The following is a 6,000-nucleotide window of genomic DNA, read 5'->3' on the forward strand; positions in this document are numbered from 1 at the left end:
TTTTATTTATTTTTTTATTTCTGGCTGCACTGGGTCTTCATTGCTTTTCCACCAGTTTTCTCTAGTGCGGCGAGCAGGGGCTACTCTTCGTTGCGATATGCCGGCTTCTCATTGCGGTGGCTTCTCTACTCCTGAGCATGGGCTCTAGCCAAGCAGAGTTCAGTCGTTGCAGCTCATGGGCTCTAGAGCACAGACTTAGTAGTTCTGATGCATGGCCTTAGTTGCTCAGAAGCATGTGAAGTCCTCCTGAGCAGGCATCAAACCTGTGTCCCATGCTTTTCAGGCAGATTCCTATCCACTGAACCACCAGGAAAGTCCTCTAAACAATGCTTAACTTGTAGGTAGACACTGGTTCATCATGGCCGCCCCACACACGAGGTTTTCCTAGATACCTGCCGCCCACAAGTGTAAGACCTCCTCAATATTCAACATTCCACACCCGAGGTGTACATTTTATCAATTGATGAACTTACGTGGATACACGAAATTTCCCAGCTTCCATAGCTTCCATTAGGGTTCAACTTGGTACCGTAACTTGCATGGGTTGAAGCAAGTGATCGTCAGCAACATGGGCTTCCCTGGTGGTAAAGAATCCTCCTCCCCACTCAGGAGACCCAGGTTTGATTTCTGGCTCAGGAAGGTCTCCTGGAGAAGAAATGGCAACCCACTCCAGTGTTCTTGCCTGGGAAATCTCATGGATAGAGGAGCCTGGCGGGCTGCAGTCCAAGGGGTCACAAAAGAGTTGCACAGGACTTAGCAACTAGAACAACCACAATGTCAGTAAAAGTCCTGCTGCCCAAGTCACACCATCAGGGCTATGAGAGCAGAACCGGTGGTTGTGTCTGAGGGCTGATGAATACAGAGCCGATGGTTGTGTGTCTGTAAATTCGAAAAGGATGACATACATCGCTTGTTTATTTACCCATACTCAAATATGGAAACTTCATGTGTGCGGATGCCATGATGAACCAGTGTCTATCTACAGGTTAAGCATTGTTTAGAGGACTTTTCTGATGGCTCAGTGGATAGGAATCTGTCTGCCAAAGCATGGGACAAGGGTTTGGTCACTTACCCTCACTTTAGCTGTGAAACTGAAGCTACTATAAAAAATAACATTTCAGACAACTGAACTGCCCTGGCACAAACCCTGCTCAGGCTCAAGGAAGATGGAAATTCACCTTTGAAACTTCAAATATCAAAAGGTAAAAAGAAGTAAAAACAATCTAATAATTAGAATGCTAAAGGGGCCATTAGATCCAAATAATTCAGTCACTACAATCACACAGGGTGACAGGGACAGAATCCAGAGCTAACATGCTCAATCCCGGTGTCCCTTTTGCTGAAAGAATCTCTGATCAGGAGCCTACGGAGAAGCCCCACCTGCCTTCCCACCATGAAGACCAGGTCCCCTGATGGGAGCAGAGACAGAATCACTGCACCACCCCTGGTCTTCCACTTCCACCTGGCCCTGCCCCTTTGTAAAGACACTAAGGGGTAGGGGGAGAAAAGGAAATGAAGCCTTTTCGAGTCCACGTGGACCCTCTGGCACAGGCAGGACACACGGACGTTTCCTTACCCTCCTCCTACTTACAGATGCTCCCGTCCTGCCCGAGGACTGAGAATGTTGCAACTGGATCCTCTTTTACAGAGAGAAATTGGCCTGGTATCAACGCAAATCTCAACTGGATGAAATCTTGGAGTGGGGTATATAAGAGAAGATCTTGGATGAGAGATGTTGGAAATTCAGAGTGGGACATGATTCAGCATAAATGATATGTAGTGTTGAAAGGGTTAGTCGCTTGGTCGTATATGATCCTTTGCGACCTCATGCCTGTAGCCTGCCAGCATCCTCTGTCCCTGGGATTTGTAAAACGATATGTAAACACTTGACATATGCTTGAGTTGTCTTAGGAGAAAACCTACTTGAGGTCCTTTCCCTTCGACACTCCCCTCCATGGCCACCAGAGGGCGGTGGAGCTCCTCCACAGTCTGGAGCCTCCAAAGGGCTGCCCACCTCCTTCCCACTTAGCAGCTCCCACTGCCCAGCAGTCTCTGACCCTCACCAACCTACTCCGTCCACAATCCTCCCCACTCTCCCAGTTCCCCACACTGGACTCTGTCAGCCGCTCCTCCCAGCCAGGCACACCTGAAGGCTAGACTCCCCTCAGGTAGCTCTGCCCTCTGAGCCTGCTGTCCTTCTCTGTTGAGGGTCTGCTCACCATTCACGTCTTAGTCAAAAGATCACTTTCTCAGGGGTGCCTTCCAGGATTCCCATTCCAGCTGAGATTCCATGACAGACTCCGGATGCACCAGACCCTTCCTCTTCAGTCCATCCCTCCATTATAACTAGCTCCTTATTTCCAGGATTTTCTCTGAGTGTCTGTCTCCCCATCACAAGGTCAGATATGTGAGCCCAGAGTACAAGTCTATCCTATTCTCTGGAGTCCAGGACACAACCCAGGGCTGACATGTCATACATGCTCAATAAATACTCTTTATTTGGGGGGGTTCCAAAATCACTGCAGATAGTGATCCCAGCCATGAAATTAAAAGACGCTTACTCCTTGGAAGGAAAGTTATGACCGACCTAGACAGCATATTAAAAAGCAGAGACATTATTTTATCAACAAAGGTCCATCTAGTCAAGGCTCTGGTTTTTCCAGTGGTCATGTATGGATGTGTGATTTGGACTGTGAAGAAAGCTGAGCGTCGAAGAAATTATGCTTCTGAACTGTGGTGGTAGAGAGGACTCTTGAGAGTCCCTTGGACCTCAAGGAGATCCAACCAGTCCATCCTAAAGGAGATCAGTCCTGGGTGTTCACTGGAAGGACTGATGCTAAAGCTTAAACTCCAAATCTGTGGCCACCTGATGCGAAGAGCTGACTCATTTGAAAAGGCCCTAATCCTGGGAAAGATTGAGGGCAGGAGGAGAAGGGGACGACAGAGGATGAAATGGTTGGATGGCATCACCGACTCAATGGACATATGGCTAAACTCCGGGAGTTGGTGATGGACAGGGAGGCCTGGCGTGCTGCGGTTCATGGGGTCCCAGAGAGTCGGACACGACTGAGCGACTGAACTGAACTGAACTGAAATAGATAAGGGAATCTACATAAGAGAAGCCACCCCACCCGCCACCCAGTGTGACACCGAGGGGTCAGAGAATGTTCCTTATGGACACAGGAGCCCTGGCGTCAGAGTGGGAGGAGACCTGCAAGTGCACACAGCTGCTCCAGGACGGGACTTTATTCCTCCTGGAGTCAGGACTGAGGACAGGGGCCTCTTACCTGTGAGGAGTCTGATCTCTGCTCGTTCCCAGGTAGTCACACTCCCTCCCATCTCTACTCGGGAGAATCCTCTAGTCTCCCTGGAGGGCCTGCGCTGGCAGCTTGAGTCCTTCTCCTTCTCTCAGAGAGCTGACCTGGATCAAACTCCTGATCCTCCATCCCAAGGGAGTGACCACAGGGGAGGAGAGAGCCCCAGCGTGAACTCACAGGAATCGGGGAGCAGCTCCTCATCCGAAGGTCCCTGATCTGTGAGGACAGCTGGGTCTGGTCCCTGGAGACGTCTCAGCCCCTCCCCCCAAGGTGTCCTGGGAAAGGAGGAGAACTTCTGGAGCAGAGGAACCCAGCTTCTGCAGTTGCTCCATCTCAGAGGGGTTGAGGTCCCAAGGGGGTCTCCCCTCCCCTGACAGAGTCTCCAGATGGAGCTGCCGCAGGTCCTGGCACTGTGAGGAGGCTGAGAGCAGACCCCCGATGGGGTCACAGAGATCTAGGGTACAGGCCCAGTGCTGTGAGGCGGAGAAGGACGGGGCCTCCTGGGGTCCAGCCCACAGGCCGCCACCGTCTCCTCAAAGCCCCAGAGACCCCACCACGGCCCTTCCTTTGAAGCCTCAGGGACTGAGAGCTCCTCCTGAGCACACGTCCACCTGGATGGATGGTTCTCCTGACACTGGGTAACACCCATCCTCTGCCTGGGCTCACCCTGCACTGGGATGAGGTCAGGAAGCCTGGGGACCCACAGTGACCTGGACCCCGGCTGATAGCCCCTAGTCTGGAGGACAGTGCCCACCTCTGTACAGGGCGCAGAGCCGGCTCACACCCTTTGGCGTTTCACCCCTGTGCAACCCGTTACATTGTCCCCAGCTCTGCTCATGACTTCCAGAGGGCAACATTGGGCAGTATAGACAACATGCAGGAAATTAACAGGTGAACTTTGCTTTGCCTAAGGAGGTAGAGAAGGAGCTTTATTTCCATCCCTCCCTCTAAACAGCAGTCTCCACCTTAAGGGCACCAGGGACCAGTTTCATGGAAGACAATTGTGGAGCAGTGGGGGTGGTCTGGGGATAATTCAAGCGCGTTACAATCACTGTGCACTTATACCTATTACTATTCCATCAGCTCCACCTCGGATCATTAGACCCCAGGGGACCCCTCCTCTAACAGACCCTCAGAGGCCCTCCTGTGTGCCCACACTACACTGCCCAACCTTCTAGGGGCCTATGGGCACCCATGCCAGCTCCCATCCCTGCCTGCAACCACCCCTGGGAAAGATCACAGTGACCACAGGAAAATCAGCCAGGGTGGCAGAGGAGGCCCTGTAACGGCAAGGAGGACCTGAGTGGTTTCTGAACCAAGGCTCAGGCAACAGACAGGGAGAGGGAGAGCCTCCCGGAACTTGACCCGAGGACCAGGGAGCCCAGTCAGCCCAGCCGCCGCACCAGGTTCCTCTCTGCCCAGGACACACAGCAAACCTTTCCTTCTCACCTGAGAACTGCAGCTCCTCCTGACACCCGGTTCTGGGTCTCTGTCCCTGAAAACAGATGCCAGGCTGGTGACACTCGAAAGTGGAGGTCACGTCCCCTCTCCAGTCATCTCTCATGTGACCCCTTTCTCTCCTCCAGAATCAGTGTGACCTCAGGCAGGGAGTCAATGCAATCTTCTCAGATATTTGAGAACAACAGGAAGACCCTGGGCATCCAGCTGGGTTTCTGTGTCACGGGAACAATTACCACCAAAATTTGGAAACCCCTGGGTCTTTGCTTTGTGCTGAGACCCCAGACCAAAACACAGCAGAGGCCAACACTGGGGTGGGTGGGGCAGCCTAACTGGTGTTCTGGGGTCTCAGGCAGGCTGGGCAAGTGTGTGACCTGGTGGCTGCTGAAACAGCATTTCTAAGGTGTCACCTGGGGGTTCGCAGTCTTCTTGAAGCTCCACAGGTGATGCCACGCACCATAGGGATGACATTCCTGTGACAAGAGTTCCCCATCCACCACCCCCAGGCTCGTGCTCTGAAGGGAAAAGCCAGAAGGGGATGAGGGAGGGCTGAGGGGGAGGCTGAGCATTCATCTGGTCCAGAGGACTGGGGACCCCGGAACTGGACACCCCAATTTTGTGCTTGTCCAGACGAGGGTGTGTGTGCGTGCATGTGTGTGTGTAGATGTGTGTGTATGTAGGTGTCTGTGTGTAGGTGTGTGTGTGTAGGGGTATGTGTGTGTAGGTGTGTGTAGGAGTGTGCATAGGGGTGTGTGTGTAGGCATGTGTGTGTAGGGGTGTGTGTGTATATGTAGGAGTGTGTGTAGGAGTGTGTGTGAAGGAATGTTTGTGTAGGTGTGTAGGGGTGTGTAATGTGTGTGTGTAGGGCTGTGTGTGTAGGGGTGTGTGTGTAAGGGTGTGTGTGTATGTGTATAGGTGTGTGAAGTGTGTGTGTAGGAGTGTGTGTAGGGTGTGTGTGTGAAGGAATGTGTGTGTAGGTGTGTAGGGGTGTGTAATGTGTGTGTGTAGGGCTGTGTGTGTAGGGGTGTGTGTAGGGGTGTATGTGTGTAGGGGTGTGGGTAGATGTGTGTGTGTGTGTAGATGGAGAATCACTGCTCTGAAAGGCAGAGGACTGGGCAGAGTTCAGGGACTAGAAATACAGACAGAAGGGGAAGGGGGAGGGGGGCCAGCAGGGAGGGCAGGATGAGAGGGGAGGGAGAGGGCGGGGCCTGGGCAGAGACCCCGC

Source organism: Moschus berezovskii, chromosome 22, assembly GCF_049115385.1.
Source record: "Moschus berezovskii isolate FMDL1 chromosome 22, NW_MosBer_1.0, whole genome shotgun sequence".
Lineage (NCBI taxonomy): Eukaryota > Metazoa > Chordata > Mammalia > Artiodactyla > Moschidae > Moschus > Moschus berezovskii.